This window comes from Lycium barbarum, chromosome 10 (genome assembly GCF_019175385.1).
Source record: "Lycium barbarum isolate Lr01 chromosome 10, ASM1917538v2, whole genome shotgun sequence".
NCBI lineage: Eukaryota > Viridiplantae > Streptophyta > Magnoliopsida > Solanales > Solanaceae > Lycium > Lycium barbarum.
The window spans coordinates 79,742,226-79,760,659 of NC_083346.1; the positions used below are offsets into that span (position 1 = coordinate 79,742,226).

General features: G+C 38.9%; 1 long non-coding RNA gene across 1 annotated transcript; it reads right to left on the minus strand.

Annotated features, from left to right (window-relative positions):
* Nucleotides 1-13,118: 13,118 nt before the first annotated feature.
* Nucleotides 13,119-15,591, minus strand: LOC132613523 (uncharacterized). The gene is made up of 3 exons (XR_009571998.1): nt 15,387-15,591; nt 14,311-14,363; nt 13,119-13,364 (listed from the first exon to the last, which is right to left on the minus strand). It is a non-coding gene; the product is annotated as an uncharacterized LOC132613523 (long non-coding RNA).
* Between the last annotated feature and the right edge of the window lie 2,843 nt (nt 15,592-18,434).

An 18,434-nucleotide genomic window follows, 5' to 3' on the forward strand; every position in this document is an offset into this window, starting at 1 on the left:
ATAACTGAGGCGGTGACAACTTTATTTTTTTGTTATATACCCGACCCTCCTTCATTTTAATCTATTTCCAACATTTCCCAAGTCTGTGAGAGCTCTAGAAACTTCCTCTAAACATATCTACCAAATCCAAGTGAAATCAAGGATCGAAGGGCAAGGGTCAAGAGATTAAGTGTTGAAAGACTCGGAAGGGTTTATAGAACCCAAGAATTTCTTCGGTGTTGAAGTTGGAATTTCACTAAAGTGGGATAGTTGATTCAAAGCTTGTTCTTGTGTGATTAAGGTAAGTTTTCACATCTATTTTCTTGTTATTAAGAATGTCTAGTTGTTGTGAGGGAATAAAGCAAAACAGGAAGTTCAAATGTGGGTTTGATGATGTTATGAGTAATAAATTGACTTGAGCAGTAATTGTTGGGATGTTTGAGTAAAATCTTTGTATGAATGGTTGTAGGATGAGGGGGAAACATGGTATACGAGCATATATAGAGTTATGTTGAAATTTTTGTTGGGTGTTGATTATGAAAAGGGGTTTGGGGCATTACATGAAGTCTTTTGATTATGAGTTGATGATAATGTTATTGTTGATTGGGAGCTACTTTATGATATTGTGGAAGTCGATAAAATAGGGGAAATGCTGCCCAAATCTCGTTAATTTATTAATTTCGCTAGTTGGAACTTAAGTAGTATTTTCTAGACTTAACCTTAGTGTGATTCCTCTTGAATGTAGACCATGTGAAACTTGGAAGGAGATCGTTAAGTGATTGAGGAGACGTCAAGGTATGTTAAGGCTACCCTTTCTTTCATTTTGGCATGATCTTATGATATAAACGAACCAACGAGTAAACAAACTTCCATATTACTGTACTCTTAGTAGCAATGGGAGTACCTCAGTCTTTTATGAGCCTGTATCCCTTTTATGATTGATCCTTTTGTTCATGGGTCTTGAAAGTTCTTATATTGATGATATTAGCTCAAAGATGTATATCAGAAATAGTACGACCTTATGTCACTGCGAGAGTCCTAGGTATTCATCTTATTTATGCATTGCATTCACTTATACATATGCACATTGACCTATGACCATAAGACATTACATACGCATATATGATATGTATACGGGGTATGGGGAAAGGGATAGGCGTTATATACGAATTACTACATGATCAGTTGGTGTATAGTGATGATGATGATGATGATATATGGATTGGGTCGTACGTTCCCCGGCACTATTATATGATATATAGATCGGGCCGTACGTTTCTCGGAACTAACATAAGGGATATGGATCGGGCTATACGTTCCACAGCACTAACAGTTATACAATCACCAATGCATATCATACGCCCTCAGAGGCACTTTCATGTTATCCACAGTTATACAAATGTAACAAGATGTTCAGTCACAGATGTATTCAGATATTGAGATTTACTTTCATGTTTAAAATATCTCTCATGATTCTTATGTATTTGTTGTTCTTGTGCCTTACATACTCAGTATATTATCCGTACTGACTCCCTATTGTGCGGGGGGCTGCATTCATGTCTGCAGGTTCAGGTAGATAGAGAGGAGATCTAGCTCAGTAGGATATCCCTTCAGTTGTAGTCAGTGCGCTCCACTTTATCAGGAGCTGCAGTCTATTTTGGTATGCCATTCTTTTGAGATGTATATGTATATAGGTATGACGGGGCCCTGTCCCATCCTTTCTACAGCTTTTCTTCCAGTAGAAGTCTGTAGACAGTTGTCTGTAGATGACGTGTGATGTAGCCTTGTTGGCTTCTATTTTTTATGTACAACATATGTAACGGCCTGGTCGGCTTGCATTGTTCTTTCAGCATATATATATTGTATAGAGTTCCTGAAATTATTCTTTTATGAGTCAGTATAGTTCGTATTGAGTTACTTATGGGCCACCTTGTTGTCTCGTGTTATTCAGATACGAGTATATGGGTGTTTGGTCACTAGAGATCACGCACTCATCACGATTCATCGGTTTGGGTCGTCACAGAAGTGGTATCAAAGCAGTTCCGTCCTAGTGTTGTTTACAGACCGTGTCTAGTAGAGTCTTGTTGATGGATGTGTCCTACACCACATTTATAAATAGGACGCTACAGGACATTTAGGAAATTGTCATTCTTTCTCTCTTAGATCGTGTGATAGAGCCGTGGGGTAAGAGTTCGCCTTCTAACAATTTGTTCTCATTTCAGCGATACCTCGCAAGAAAACTACAGCGGCCCAGAAGGGTAAGGGAGTGACTGGTGAGGCCACTAGCCATACTCAGCAGGCTACCAAGGCTTTAGGCGAGTCTCAGAGTGAGAGTCCATCTCAGACTTCGCATACCCTGCCTCCAGCACCTGCCCTAGTGCCTCCAGTTCCTCAGCCAGATACACCGGGCCAGGATATGCGGGATGCTATACAGCTATTGTCTAGATTGGTAGCCGCTCAGGTCCAGCGGTAGGGAGTTGGTGTTGATCAGGTAGATCTAGCTGGTGGTGGGAGGGTTAAGACTTTTCTTGGGTTAGATCCTCCACAGTTTTTTTTGTTGAAGCAAAATATGGATCCTCAGGACTTTATTGATAGTATGCAGAGGACTTTGAGGGTTATGCACACCAATAAGGTCGAGTCAGTGGAGCTGGCTTCTTATAGGCTCAGTGATGTTGCAGTACAGTGGTATCAGACATGGGAGCTATCTAGGGGAGAATACCCCTCCAACCATTTGGCGAGAGTTTATGGTGGCTGAGATGGATGATCAAGTTGATTGTTTTGTGGTTGGTCTAGGACCACATTTGATTGATGAGTGTACGACAGCTGCGTTACAGCCGGGTATTGATATTTCCCGTATATAGGCATATGCACAGAAGCTAGAAGACCGTAAACGTTAGCGGAGGACAGAGTGTGAGCGTGACCGTGGCCATGGTAAGAGGGCTAGATCTCTAGATATAGTTGGTCAGTTTAGAGGAGAATAGAGAAAGCATCATTCTCGGTATTCATTTCATTCCGTAGGGAGTGCACCTCCACTATTTTCAGGCCATAGGTTTGATCGGTCTTCTTATTCCGGAGCGGGCTAGAGTTCCAGAGCATCAGGTTCTCAGTACAGGCCAGAGTTAGGCCAAGTGAGACCACCTTTCCCACGATGTACCCAGTGTGGTAAGTTACACACTGGACAGTGTCGACTGGGATCAGACGCTTATTATGCGTGTGCTCAGCCAGGCCATAAGATGAAAGAGTGTTCAATGAGGGGTGGTGCAGGTATCATTCAGCCTACGGGGTTCATAGCTGGTTCTTTTTCTGCAGTACGCTCTTCAGGGCAAGGTTCTTAGACACCAGCGGGATATGTTAGAGGGTGGAGTGGAGTGTCTAGGGCAAGGACCTTAACAGACTTGATTGATTTCCATGTTATTATGGGCATGGATTGGTTGGCTTCCTGTTATGCTAACGTTGATTGCAGAACAAATATAGTTCGACTCCAGTTTCCTAACGAGCCAGTCCTAGAGTGGAAGGGTAATACTGCTTCGCCGAGGGGTAGGTTTATTTCCTGCCTTATAGCAAGGAAGATGATTAGAAAAGGGTACATTCCTAGATCTGTCTGTGACTGTGTTTATCGATGATATTCTGTTTTATTCGCCGTTAGAGGCAGAACATGCAGAACATCTATGAGCAATGCTTAGAGTTCTTTGAGATAGAGAGCTGTACGCCATGTTCTTCAAGTGCGAGTTCTGGTTGAACTCTGTGGCTTTTCTGGGTCACATTATTTCAGATAAAGGCATTATAGTAGATGCTCAAAAGATTGAAGCTGTGAAAAATTGACCAAAGCCCACGACACCAATGGAGATACGTAGTTTCTTAGGTTTGGCTGGTTATTATAGAAGGTTCGTAGAAGGATTGTTTTTCTCTTTCAGCTCCATTGACTAAGCTGACTCAGAGAGCGGCTAAGTTCCAGTGGACGGATGCATGTGAGCGGAGTTTTCAGATATTGAAGGATAAGTTGACTTCAACACCCGTTTTGACTTTTCTCGAAGGAACAAATGGCTATGTGATTTATTGTGACGCTTCAGGTGTTGAGTTAGGCTGTGTATTGATGCAACATGGTAAGGTTGTTGCTTATGCTTCTAGACAGCTGAAGAAGCACGAGAAGAATTATCCAACCCATGATCTTGAGTTAGCTGCAGTAATTCATGCCTTGAAGATGTGGAGACATCATTTATACGGTGTTCATGTTGATATTTATACCGATCAAAAGAGCCTCCAGTATATCTTTAAGCAGAAGGACTTGAATTTACGCAAGAGGTGATGGCTAGAGTTGTTGAAAGACTATGATGTTGATATTCTGTACCATCCTGGAAAAGCTAATGTAGTAGCTGATGCTCTTAGTGATAAATCTATGGGTAGCTTGTCATATTTGCAGCCAGAGAAGAGGGAGCTTGCCCGTGATGTTTATCAGCTAGCCAGCTTGGGAGTCCGATTGATACACTCAAGTGATACAGGAGTTACCTTTCAGGATACAGCGGTGTCATCTTTGGTAGCCGAGATAGGATCCTATTTTGGCTCATTATCGGGACACGGCTCCTCAGAAAGAAAAGACACCCTTTGTGATTACAGGAGATGGAGTAATCATGTATCGAGGTAGATTATACGTTCCTAATGTTGCAGGGCTTTGCCAACAAGTTATGAAGAAAGCCCATTATTCTCACTAGTCACTACATCCAGGCACAACAAAAATGTATCATGATCTCAAGGAAATATATTGGTGGGATGGTATGAAGAAAGATATAGTAGAGTTTTTCACTCAGTATCCAAATTGTCAGCAAGTCAAGCTAGAGCACCTGAAGCCCGGGGGTTTATTACAGGCTATGGAGATTCCGACATGGAAATGTGTCACGACCCAACCCCGTAGGCCGTGACTCGTGCCCGAATTGGACACTCATATTATATGTTAGCTATAGTCATTTACAATTAGCATGTCATGATCTCATTTGTATATAAAAGATAGGGAGTTATTTAAGTTTGTCAAGTTTTGTATGTCTTAGTCACCTATCTCCCGAGGAGTTGCACTTATCAAACAGCAACATTTATATATATTCCTAAGCAGGCCGACAAGGCTGCCACGATATACAAAATACCAAGTATACGCACATATGCAAGCCGACAAGGCTGCCATTACGAATGGGTACGCCCCAAACTTAAGTCAAAAACATAAAACGCATTAGCAACTGTAAACAGACCCACACCGATGTCCGCAGACCTCTAAGAGTAATAACAGTCTCATATGGCGGGACAGGGCCCCGCCGTACCCTATTTAAACACATATGAATACAACATAAGGGAGTTATACAACAACTAGGCTCCAGAACAAAGGAGCAGTCCAAAATAGCTGAACAAGTATCCTAAGCTGGCGGATCTCCGAAACGAGCGTCTGTACCTGCGGGCATGAACGCAGCCCCCCGAAGAAAGGGGGTCAGTACGGAATATGTACTGAGCATGTAAAGCTTGAAACACATTAATATACTTATATTGAGACACGGTATATAGGACACAATGCAACAACAGAATTTCATAAAACTTGCCTTTGAACATATTTCATCTGTATCATTCTCATATCATTGTAATTATAGAGTTTTGTAGTCAAAGCTGCATAATCATTCTGTATAAAACATATATAACGTGTCCCGGCCCTTTAATGAGGGACTCGGAAATTTAAAATCATAGCATCATAACATAAACATAGACGTGTCCCGGCCCTTTCCTGAGGGACTCGGTAATAAGGAATATGCCCTCCTGGCCACCATCATCTCCATATCATCATATCATCATATCATCACATCATCATATCATCATATCATCATATCATCATCATCATATATATATATATATATATATATATATATATATATATATAACGTGTCCCGGCCCTCTAGTGAGGGACTCGGTGATTAATATAATAAATGTGCGCACGAAAACGTACCCTGGCCCGGGACTCAGTGAAGGATATAGCGGTAAGCACGAGCAGAATAATAAGCAACCACATATATGCAAATCATCTTTTTATACTCAAGGGATAAGAAACTAACCCGCTCTAAGTGTCAAAATAATGTTCACCTTCAGTTCATTTGAAGTCTCATAACAAACTATTACAAGAAACGTTCTAGACTTCATGTACATATGTCACTTTAATATGGTATAGCTTTTGGAAGTCAAGTATGTCTTTAGTTGTGCAATTCTTTAAGTATAGGAACTTTCATGCATCGTTCATTAGTCAGTAATACTGTAGGTACATGACAATAACATTAGTGAAATATAGATTCATAAGCCATACATGAAACTAGAGAATAGAATTTACCCCAAGGTTCATATCGTTTCATTCTTACGTCTAGGACATGCCAAAAGAAAGAAAGAATAGGCTTTACATACCTTTTGCGTTTTGTTGTATTCTAACTTGTACTTGCTGCCCAACAACACTTATCCTATATCAAGATGTGAAGAACTACAATTAGTCTACAAGGGCATTCAATACGTATCGCGACATTCACAACTCCTTTCTAACAATTAAACGACGTTTCGTTCGCATTTAAACCAACTAGCGTTACAAGCTAACATTGCTAATCGTTCTTTCATATATTGATCAAAACCTGTTTAGGCATGACTTAGGGAACTTGGGCAGTCCCTACACCACCCAAAACAGTCTCATATACACGGCAAATTAACACAGACATCGTTTCCATTCATACTTAGCAAATTTCCAGTTTTTAACTTGCAACAACACAACACTTTCAATGACTTTACTTTCATGAATCTTGGAACTGTTTTAGCATCATCTTCACTCTTACAACAGCCCACAATCAGTTCAGTTTTTAACTTGAATCATGGCATTTTACATTCACTACACGTTTGCAACAAAAGCCAACATTCAACACACACAATTTCACTTCTAATCCTTAAAACTGTCCACGGTTTTGGACTGCCCTTACCCCTCAACATAATTCATTTCTTGAACACCTTAATTCACATATTCAACATGCATACAATACACTACAATTTCCATAACAACAACAATGAAATTATAGCCCAAAACAGTCCATGAATTCGTCCAAAACAGTCCCCTACCCGGTTTCATCACAACTACTCCAACTTCATGATTTTCATTCGTTTATCCAACTACAATGCATTCAATTCATTTCCAATACATGTTCAACAATATTAAGCATGACTTCATTAGAATCTTCAACACATGATTCATTTTAATTTCGAGCAAAAACAGTCCAATATCCAACATGCAACATCACAACCAAACTCCTACAATCTTTGTTCATTTACATATGTTGATACATATTCAATTCACTAACAATACATGCACAATAAAATCAGTCATGAACTCACCTCACACATGGCTCACTCTCTACTTCAACTATAACCACAATCCAACAACAACATGCATGAACTATACATTCAAATCATCATGCAACACAAGAAACAACAAACATTCTTACCTTTCAATCTTGTGCTTCACTTGGCCGAATCTTCAACCCTTTTGAAATGCTACACCTTCTTGTTTCTTTTCAACAACTACTACATGTTCTTATACACATGATGAGGAGTTGATTTGAGGGAGAAATTTATTTTTTGGTCGAAATCTTGGAGCTCATTCTCGGCCAGCCATGGCCGAGAGCTTCTCTCTTTAGTTCTTGGTTTCTCTCAACTTTGTGAAGGTGAAATGATGTAGTGTAATGAGGTATGAATCAGATTTCTTGCTCACATATTCCGTACAAGACTTTGACATGTGTCCACTTAAATTTTGGGTCAAGATTCTCTGAACACTCCAACAAGATGCACGGCTAAACATGGTATTTAAAATGGACTGATTTTTGTCTTTCCAATCCCACTTATTAATCCAATTGTGGTTAGTTTAATCCCAATTTTCCATTACTAGTTTAATGCCACACTTGACATGTTTCTCTTCCACCTTTCACGTGCAACATTGCATTCCAAGGAATATGATTCATTATAATATGAACACATAATACTACTAATTTAATTTATTCATCCATGAGGTACTATCATAGTTGCCTCCACTCAGCCCAACTTGTATCGTCCATATCTCCTTATCCCGATATTATTTTGACGAGAGGTTTGTTGTGTTACAAACTAGACTCCATGAAATTCATTTTAGGCTTTTGAAATACCTTAAAACTCCTCATATACTGGGAGATACGCCTCCTACAATATAGGCTAAAACCGGGTCCGAGATTTTACTGAAGTTGTTCCGATTCTTTTCGTTTAACTTCTAATCCTCTTCCAACCTCATGTAACTTCTTATAAATACATATACACACTCATATATATTCATAACAATCTATATACGCTTCTCGAAGGGTCCGGAGAATCACAATAACCTTAACATGACTAGAGAGCTCACAAAGTTTCGACGAAACTCCAATCGCAAAAGTATATTCCTATCTTTTGTCTATCTTCTATATCATTACTAATAATCTCAAATACTTTAAAAGGCCACTCACATTACCTCGTATACATACTCATAACGCGATTTCAAATCCTTTAGGTTACCATGTCACCTCGGGATACTTAAGGCAACCATATATATAGCGGTATTCTTACTAACTCGATTAGCATTCCTTGAACCTTCTTAACTTATTCTTTCTTGTTTTAATTCAAGTAGCACGGATTATTATGGAGTGTAACATTCTTCCCCCCTTTAGAACATTCGTCCTCGAATGTTAAACTAGCCTCATAAGGTCTTACGAAGATCCCGGGGAAAGCCTCTTTTATCACGACAATATAGTCTCATCTATCAATCAAAATAATTAAGTGAGGAATTTTGATCACCTGTAGGCATAGGGAACAAGTAAGGATACATATTATTCATCTCCTCCTCGGCTTTCCGGTTCATCTTTACCCTGTTATTATTTCGCCACAGCACTCTAACGGAAGCCAGATCTTTAGTACGCGACTTCCTTATCTGACGATCCTATATAGCTACAGGGTTCTCTTCATAGGACAACTCCTCCGTTACCTGGACATCATCCACGGGAATTACTCAGGAAGGATCGGCTATACATTTGCGAAGCATTGACACGTGGAAGACTGGATGCACTGCTTCCAATTCAGCTGGTAGGTCTAACTCTTAGGCAACCTAGCTTACTCTACGGACAACCTAATACGGTCCAATATATCTCGGGCTTAGCTTCCCTTTCCTGCCAAATCTCATAACACCCTTCATGGGCGACATCTTCAAGAATACCCAGTCACCAACCTGAAATTCTAAGTGTCGATGTCAATTTTCTGCATATGATTTCTGCCGACTTTGGACTGCCAGTAATCTCTCCTGAATAAGCTTTACTTTATCAACCGCCTGCTGAATCATATCTGGGCCTATCAACTTGGTCTCACCCACATCAAAACCAGCCAATAGGTGACTTGCACTTCTTGCCGTATTAGGCCTCATATGGTGCCATCTGAATACTAAAATGATAGCTACTATATTAGGCAAACTCGATAAGTGGAAAATGATCGTTCCAGCTACCTCTGAAGTCAATAACACAGGCCCAAAACATATCTCCTAGTGTCTAAGTAGTATGCTCAGCCAGTCCGCCAGTCTGAGGGTGAGATGCTATACTAAGACTCGCCTGTGTCTCCAATCCCTTCTGGAATGATCTCCAGAAGTTAGCTGTAAACTGAGCTCCTGTGTTTGAGTTAATAGATGTGGGAACCTCATGTAATCTTACTTAAATCATTTCACAATTTCCCTTAACCCGACTTGTAACACTTTAGACATATTCTATTGCCTCTTTACTCGGATTTTCGTCTTTAGTTTTCCTATTACTCGTTATGCTGCAATCTTTACAAGAATACGTGAAGGCGCTCAAATCAGGCCGAGGAATACCTTGGCGTCGTCTCATCAGTCTTGATGCAGACCTTACATTCTTCTCTTATATCTTTCAATTGATATCGGGCTCAACTATTGCTTTTGCCCTCAGTACTAATTCTATCTCGATACTTTGGTTCAAACCATCTTACACCTTTTCTTAATGTGTCAAGAATATCGCAACCGCATTGTTATCACTGAATCCTTACTTTTCTTATCAAGTATATATATATATATATATATATTTTTTTTTTTTGCATACAAATATTCTTAGGTTGCATAACCTTCTTGTACAACTCGTATAAAGTACATCCAATCTTAATCATAGTCTTTTCTTGTCCTGGTTCATTCTGTTTTGCATGTCTTATTTGTACAAAAATTCACTTGCTGTCTACCTTGTCATACTTCTTTCCCTCTCTTTATTCACCCCTTTGATTTTTTTTTTGTATCCTGCTATAGGAGATTTTCTACCCTTTCTCCTTTTGCTACTTATAAGTCACCATATTATTAACGAACAACTCCATTGCCCACACCTTAGCCTCTAATCTGGCATAACATTGTTATCCTTTATAATATCTCTTGTCATACTCTTTCTTTTCATAAGCATCTACTTTCTAATGTCATATTATCCAAGGTCTTTACAAATAATTCTCAGCACTGTCTCAGATACCATCCTGACTTCTACCCATTTATTGTTGGCTTCCAGGTCTTACTAACTTGTCCCAACGAGGGATCTCACTTAAAGTTTTAAGCACTCATATTAAATATATTGTAGTGTCCATTGTTTCCATCCCACACTTGCATTTCTCTTATCCGCTTCCCCCCTTAAGGATGTACTTATACCATTATCTATTTATATCCTGCTCTATGTCCTCTCTCCAATCTCAAATTCATCTGATCCCTTTTTTTCAATTCGCTTGGTATACTGTACTATATCTATGTCTTTCTTTCTAATCTATAGCTTTGATTATCCCTGTTCGAAACCTTAGCAAAAATCATGAAGCGGCGAGAGCCTTTCTATATATAGAGTATAAAATCTCATCTGATAGTCTGTACTCGAATAATGCGACCAATGTAGCAACTCATCCAAGGCCACATTCCACTCACTCCAATCAATAATTAATTAGTACTTGTAGTCGTTCCAAATTCTCAATTAGGTAGAACCTATATTCTGAGTATAAGTGTCCAAATCCTCTTGTAACATTATCTTTATCCCAACCTATATCATCTGTTTCCTTTAATAAATTTACAATACACCACTTGCTCCTCAAGCCTACCATATTTGTCCTTTAAGGATTCCACTATTTTCGAGGTGAGGTAGTGTACACGCAGTACTCTTTTATGCCTTATGCCCTTTCTCCCTTGTCGTGTGCCCAGTATCGACTTCTACTCACTCAAGATCGTATCAGATTCATTTTAATGATAGCCTTATCTTATCACTTTCGTCATCGTACTACACCTTTAAGTTCATAAATATATATTCCCCTTTCGTTCCATACTCGTATTCAATTAATTATGTGTATCTTAGGTGCTTCCTTTGGAATTCCCTTATCATTTCTCCCGCCTATGTCTATCTTTTATTCTGTGCACGAAGAATCTTATGCTACCTCTGTACCCTTCGGAAAACATGACTTGTGCATAACCCCTTTCTTATTTTCCAAGCGTATTCTGTCCATCCCTGTTTATTCTTGTCATACCAGTCATTTCTTAGCACTCATTCTACGTCGTTGCTCATTTTTTTTCTATAACTTGGTTTTTCACAGTTCCGTTATTTGTAGCACTCGTCTCCTTGGCTACACATGTCGTGACCTATTACCACATCGTTATCTCACTTTCATTTCCGTTATCGCATAATCTATATACTGAACTTTCCCTATAAAACTTAATAGATCTTCGTTATTCGTTCTATAACTCGCTTTTCCATTTCACACTTACCTTTATATTCTAGCCACGTAGATCCTGTCATATCTTTTAATCGCTTCCTCACTAAGCTTAATTCATCTTCATAATAGTTCTTATTTTATTAACTTTATATCTTGTTCGTATTCGACCCCATAGTGAATCTTATCCTTTAATCCCTCACAAGGTGTCTTATCTCGCAAGTTGTTTTATCAATATATTCACCTCCGTCACAATTCTTTTTATTCTGTACTCTTGTCTTAATCATACTATTACTCCTTTTAACCATAAACTCGTCATAATTTATCCCTGCTTATCAATTCAGTCGGTACCTCATATTTACTATTATTACCAATTCAACCATTAACTTATTTCTCGCAGTCAACTGCACTCACCACTTACTCAACTCTTATCATTAGCGTTGACACGACCTTTCAATACATATTACGAACTAATATCTCATTCCTTTTTATACTTGGGGAAAATTTTAGCAGAGTTCCCTTTGTATATTCTTACTATCCCAGAACCTGCACGCAGAAAATACCAACAATGCCTCACAGGGCCAACATATATATATATATATATATACACATCATATCATATCATAGCCACACAGGGCTCCCAATATTATTAATAGTATGAAAATGATGGACTTACCTCGTGTGTCTAATCCAAACTGCACCTGTGACACTTTCCTATTTACCTTCCCTTTCAATCTTTAACTTTACATTTCAATCGGGCTTCAAATATCTTACCCGACATACATTCTTCGTACCGTTGCTTACCTGCGTGCTTTTAAACTTCCATTATCATCAGTCACCTTCTTCGGTCGATGCCGTTCTACTGCGGAAATCAAGGGTTAGTATAAGGAATTTCATATCCTATGGCTGGGCTCTATCGCACGATCTTAGATTTGAAAGAAAAGTAACATCCTAAATGTCCTGTAGCTTCCTGTTTATAAATGTGGTGCACAACACATCGATAAACAAGACTCTACTCGACACGGTCTGTAGACACTCCGAGGATTGAACCGCTTTGATACCACTTTTGTCACGACGCAACCCCGTAGGCCGTGACTCGTGCCCGAATTGGACACTCATATTATATGTTAGCTATAGTCATTTCCAATTAGCATGTCATGATCTCATTTGTATATAAAAGATAGGGAGTTATTTAAGTTTGTCAAGTTTTGTATGTCTTAGTCACCTATCTCCCGAGGAGTTGCACTTATCAAACAGCAACATTTATATATATTCCTAAGCAGGCCGACAAGGCTGCCACGATATACAAAATACCAAGTATACGCACATATGCAAGCCGACAAGCCTGCCATTACGAATGGGTACGCCCCAAACTTAAGTCAAAAACATAAAACGCATTAACAACTATAAACAGACCCACACCGATGTCCGCAGACCTCTAAGAGTAATAACAGTCTCATATGGCGGGACAGGGCCCCGCCGTACCCCATTTAAACACATATGAATACAACATAAGGGAGTTATACCACAACTAGGCTCTAGAACAAAGGAGCAGTCCAAAATAGCTGAACAAGTATCCTAAGCTGGCGGATCTCCGAAACGAGCGTCTGTACCTGCGGGCATGAACGCAGCCCCCCGAAGAAAGGGGGTCAGTACGGAATATGTACTGAGCATGTAAAGCTTGAAACACATTAATATACTTATATTGAGACACGGTATATAGGACACAATGCAACAACAGAATTTCATAAAACTTGCCTTTGAACATATTTCATCTGTATCATTCTCATATCATGGTAATTATAGAGTTTTGTAGTCAAAGCTGCATAATCATTCTGTATAAAACATATATAACGTGTCCCGGCCCTTTAATGAGGGACTCGGAAATTTAAAATCATAGCATCATAACATAAACATAGACGTGTCCCGGCCCTTTCCTGAGGGACTCGGTAATAAGGAATATGCCCTCCTGGCCACCATCATCTCCATATCATCATATCATCATATCATCACATCATCATATCATCATCATATATATATATATATAACGTGTCCCGACCCTCTAGTGAGGGACTCGGTGATTAATATAATAAATGTGCGCACGAAAACGTACCCTGGCCCGGGACTCAGTGAAGGATATAGCGGTAAGCACGAGCAGAATAATAAGCAACCACATATATGCAAATCATCTTTTTAGACTCAAGGGATAAGCAACTAACCCGCTCTAAGTGTCAAAATAATGTTCACCTTCAGTTCATTTCAAGTCTCATAACAAACTATTACAAGAAACGTTATAGACTTCATGTACATATGTCACTTTAATATGGTATAGCTTTTGGAAGTCAAGTATGTCTTTAGTTGTGCAATTCTTTAAGTATAGGAACTTCCATGCATCGTTCATTAGTCACTCATACTGTAGGTACATGACAATAACATTAGTGAAATATAGATTCATAAGCCATACATGAAACTAGAGAATAGAATTTACCCCAAGGTTCATATCGTTTCATTCTTACGTCTAGGACATGCCAAAAGAAAGAAAGAATAGGCTTTACATACCTTTTGCGTTTAGTTGTATTCTAACTTGTACTTGCTGCCCAACAACACTTATCCTATATCAAGATGTGAAGAACTACAATTAGTCTACAAGGGCATTCAATACGTATCGCGACATTCACAACTCCTTTCTAACAATTAAACGACGTTTCGTTCACATTTAAACCAACTAGCGTTACAAGCTAACATTGCTAATCGTTCTTTCATATATTGATCAAAACTTGTTTAAGCATGACTTAGGGAACTTGGGCAGTCCCTACACCACCCAAAACAGTCTCATATACACGGCAAACCAACACACACATCGTTTCCATTCATACTTAGCAAATTTCCAGTTTTTAACTTGCAACAACACAACACTTTCAATGACTTTACATTCATGAATCTTGGAACTGTTTTAGCATCATCTTCACTCTTACAACAGCCCACAATCAGTTCAGTTTTTAACTTGAATCATGGCATTTTACATTCACTACACGTTTGCAACAAAAGCCAACATTCAACACACACAATTTCACTTCTAATCCTTAAAACTGTCCACGGTTTTGGACTGCCCTTACCCCTCAACATAATTCATTTCTTGAACACCTTAATTCACATATTCAACATGCATACAATACAATACAATGTCCATAACAACAACAATCAAATTATAGCCCAAAACAGTCCATGAATTCGTCCAAAACAGTCCCCTACCCGGTTTCATCACAACAACTCCAACTTCATGATTTTCATTCGTTTATCCAACTACAATGCATTCAATTCATTTCCAATACATGTTCAACAAGATTAAGCATGACTTCATTAGAATCTTCAACACATGATTCATTTTAATTTCGAGCAAAAACAGTCCAATATCCAACATGCAACATCACAACCAAACTCCTACAATCTTTGTTCATTTACATATGTTGATACATATTCAATTCACTAACAATACATGCACAATAAAATCAGTCATGAACTCACCTCACACATGGCTCACTCTCTACTTCAACTACAACCACAATCCAACAACAACATGCATGAACTATACATTCAAATCATCATGCAACACAAGAAACAACAAACATTCTTACCTTTCAATCTTGTGCTTCACTTGGCCGAATCTTCAACCCTTTTGAAATGCTACACCTTCTTGTTTCTTTTCAACAACTACTACATGTTCTTATACACATGATGAGGAGTTGATTTGAGGGAGAAATTTATTTTTTTGGTCGAAATCTTGGAGCTCATTCTCGGCCAGCCATGGCCGAGAGCTTCTCTCTCTAGTTCTTGGTTTCTCTCAACTTTGTGAAGGTGAAATGATGTAGTGTAATGAGGTATGAATCCGATTTATTGCTCACATATTCCCTACAAGACTTTGACATGTGTCCACTTAAATTTTGGGTCAAGATTCTCTGAACACTCCACCAAGATGCACGGCTAAACATGGTATTTAAAATGGACTGATTTTTGTCTTTCCAATCCCACTTATTAATCCAATTGTGGTTAGTTTAATCCCAATTTTCCATTACTAGTTTAATGCCACACTTGACATGTTTCTCTTCCACCTTTCACGTGCAACATTGCATTCCAAGGAATATGATTCATTATAATATGAACACATAATACTACTAATTTAATTTATTCATCCATGAGGTACTATCATAGTTGCCTCCACTCAGCCCAACTTGTATCGTCCATATCTCCTTATCCCGATATTATTTTGATGAGAGGTTTGTTGTGTTACAAACTAGACTCCATGAAATTCATTTTAGGCTTTTGAAATACCTTAAAACTCCTCATATACTGGGAGATACGCCTCCTACAATATAGGCTAAAAGTGGGTCCGAGATTTTACTGAAGTTGTTCCGATTCTTTTCGTTTAACTTCTAATCCTCTTCCAACCTCATGTAACTTCTTATAAATACATATACACACTCATATATATTCATAACAATCTATATACGCTTCTCGAAGGGTCCGGAGAATCACAATAACCTTAACATGACTAGAGAGCTCACAAAGTTTCGACGAAACTCCAATCGCAAAAGTATATTCCTATCTTTTGTCTATCTTCTATATCATTACTAATAATCTCAAATAATTTAAAAGGCCACTCACATTACCTCGTATACATACTCATAACGCGATTTCAAATCCTTTAGGTTACCATGTCACCTCGGGATACTTAAGGCAACCATATATATAGCGGTATTCTTACTAACTCGATTAGCTTTCCTTGAACCTTCTTAACTTATTCTTTCTTGTTTTAATTCAAGTAGCACGGATTATTATGGAGTGTAACAAAATGGGAGGTAATGAATATGGATTTCATGACAGGGTTGCCCCGTACTCAGTTGAAGTATGATTCAATATGGGTTATAGTAGATAGGCTTACAAAGTCCACTCATTTCCTGCCTGTCAAAACTGCTTATTCAGCTGAAGACTATGCGAAACTATACCTTAGAGAGATTATGTGACTTCATGGTGTTCCTACAGCCATTATTTCAAATCGGGGGGGGGGGGGGGGGGAAATTCACAGCTAATTTCTGGAAATCTTTTTAGAATGGATTGGGGACTTAAGTGAGTCTTAGTACTGCATTTCACTTGCAGACAGATGGACAAGCTGAGCGTACTATACAAACACTTGAGGATATGTTGAGAGCTTGTGTACTTGACTTTAACAGTAGTTGGGATGATCATTTACCTCTTATTGAGTTTGCCTATAATAATAGTTATCATTCCAGTATCCAGATGGCTCCTTATGAGGCTTTCTATGGGCGGAGATGTAGATCTCCTATAGGATGGTTTGACATTGGAGAGAATCAACTCGTTGGCCCAGATTTGATACAACAAGCAGTTGACAAGGTGAAAGTAATTCAAGAAAGATTACTGGCAGCACAGAGTTGACAAAAATCCTATACAGATAATCGACGGTGTAAGCTAGAGTTCGAGGTAGGCGATTGGGTCTTTCTAAAATTTTCACCTATGAAAGGAGTGATGAGATTTGGCAAGAAGGGTAAGTTGAGACCTCGATACATTAGACCATACAGCATTATTCGTACAGTGGGTAAGGTGGCATATGAATTAGAGCTACCTTCTTAGTTGGAGTCTGTGCATCCAGTATTTCATGTGTCAATGCTCCGTAAGTGTATAGGAGATCCTTCGAGAGTTGTACCGGTAGACGACATCGAGATGACCAAGCAGTTATCATACAAGGAGATCCCTGTAGCTATATTGGATAGACAAGTTCGCCAATTGCGGACTAAGAATGTGGCTTTTGTTAAAGTGCTTCGGAGAAATAATAATGTTGAAGAAATGACATGGGAGGCTGAAGAGGAGATGAAGGCTAAGTACCCGTATTTATTTTAGTCATCCCAGGAGGCTCAATCTGAAGCATCATCTTTCCCAGGTATTGATTTATTCATAGTATTTGTGATAGGTCGCATAAGGCCATGGTATTGTGCATTTTAGTATATGGCCCTATGTGGCATTATTTTGGGTTGCTGTGTACAGGTTGTTTTAATATATTTACAGGGGAATCTCTGGTGAAATTTTTGTAGAATCCCTAAGAGTTTAACATTCGAGGATGAATGTTCCTGGGAGGGGGGGGGGGGGGGGGGAGAGTGTTACACCCCGTAGTTTTGTACTTGGAGATTCGCCGTGCATTAGTGGTTCTAGTCTTGGATACGGGGGCTATCAAGGTTAAATGAGATTAGACAAGCTTATTCCATGGGTGTAAAAGATCAAGTTTATGTTTAGTATGTGTTGAAGAAGTAGAGGTTCAATGAGTTGATGAGAATGTTTAGCAAAAAGTTGAGATTTATGGCCAAATATACGGTCCATATATTTTATATGGACCATAAAATCCATGAACCCCCACCATATAATTTAGTCCAGAGGTTGGTGCCCTCTGTTGAGGATCTACGGTCCAATGTACGGACCGTAAATTATATTCGGTCCGTATATTGAACCATATATATGTGAAGCGGTGATAGATTTATATTTTTGTTATATACCCGACCCTCTTTCATTTTAATCCATTTCTAATATTTCCCATGTCCATGAGAGCTATAGAAACTTCCTCTAAACATATCTAACAAATCCAAGTGAAATCAAAGCTCAAAGGGCAAGGGTCAAGA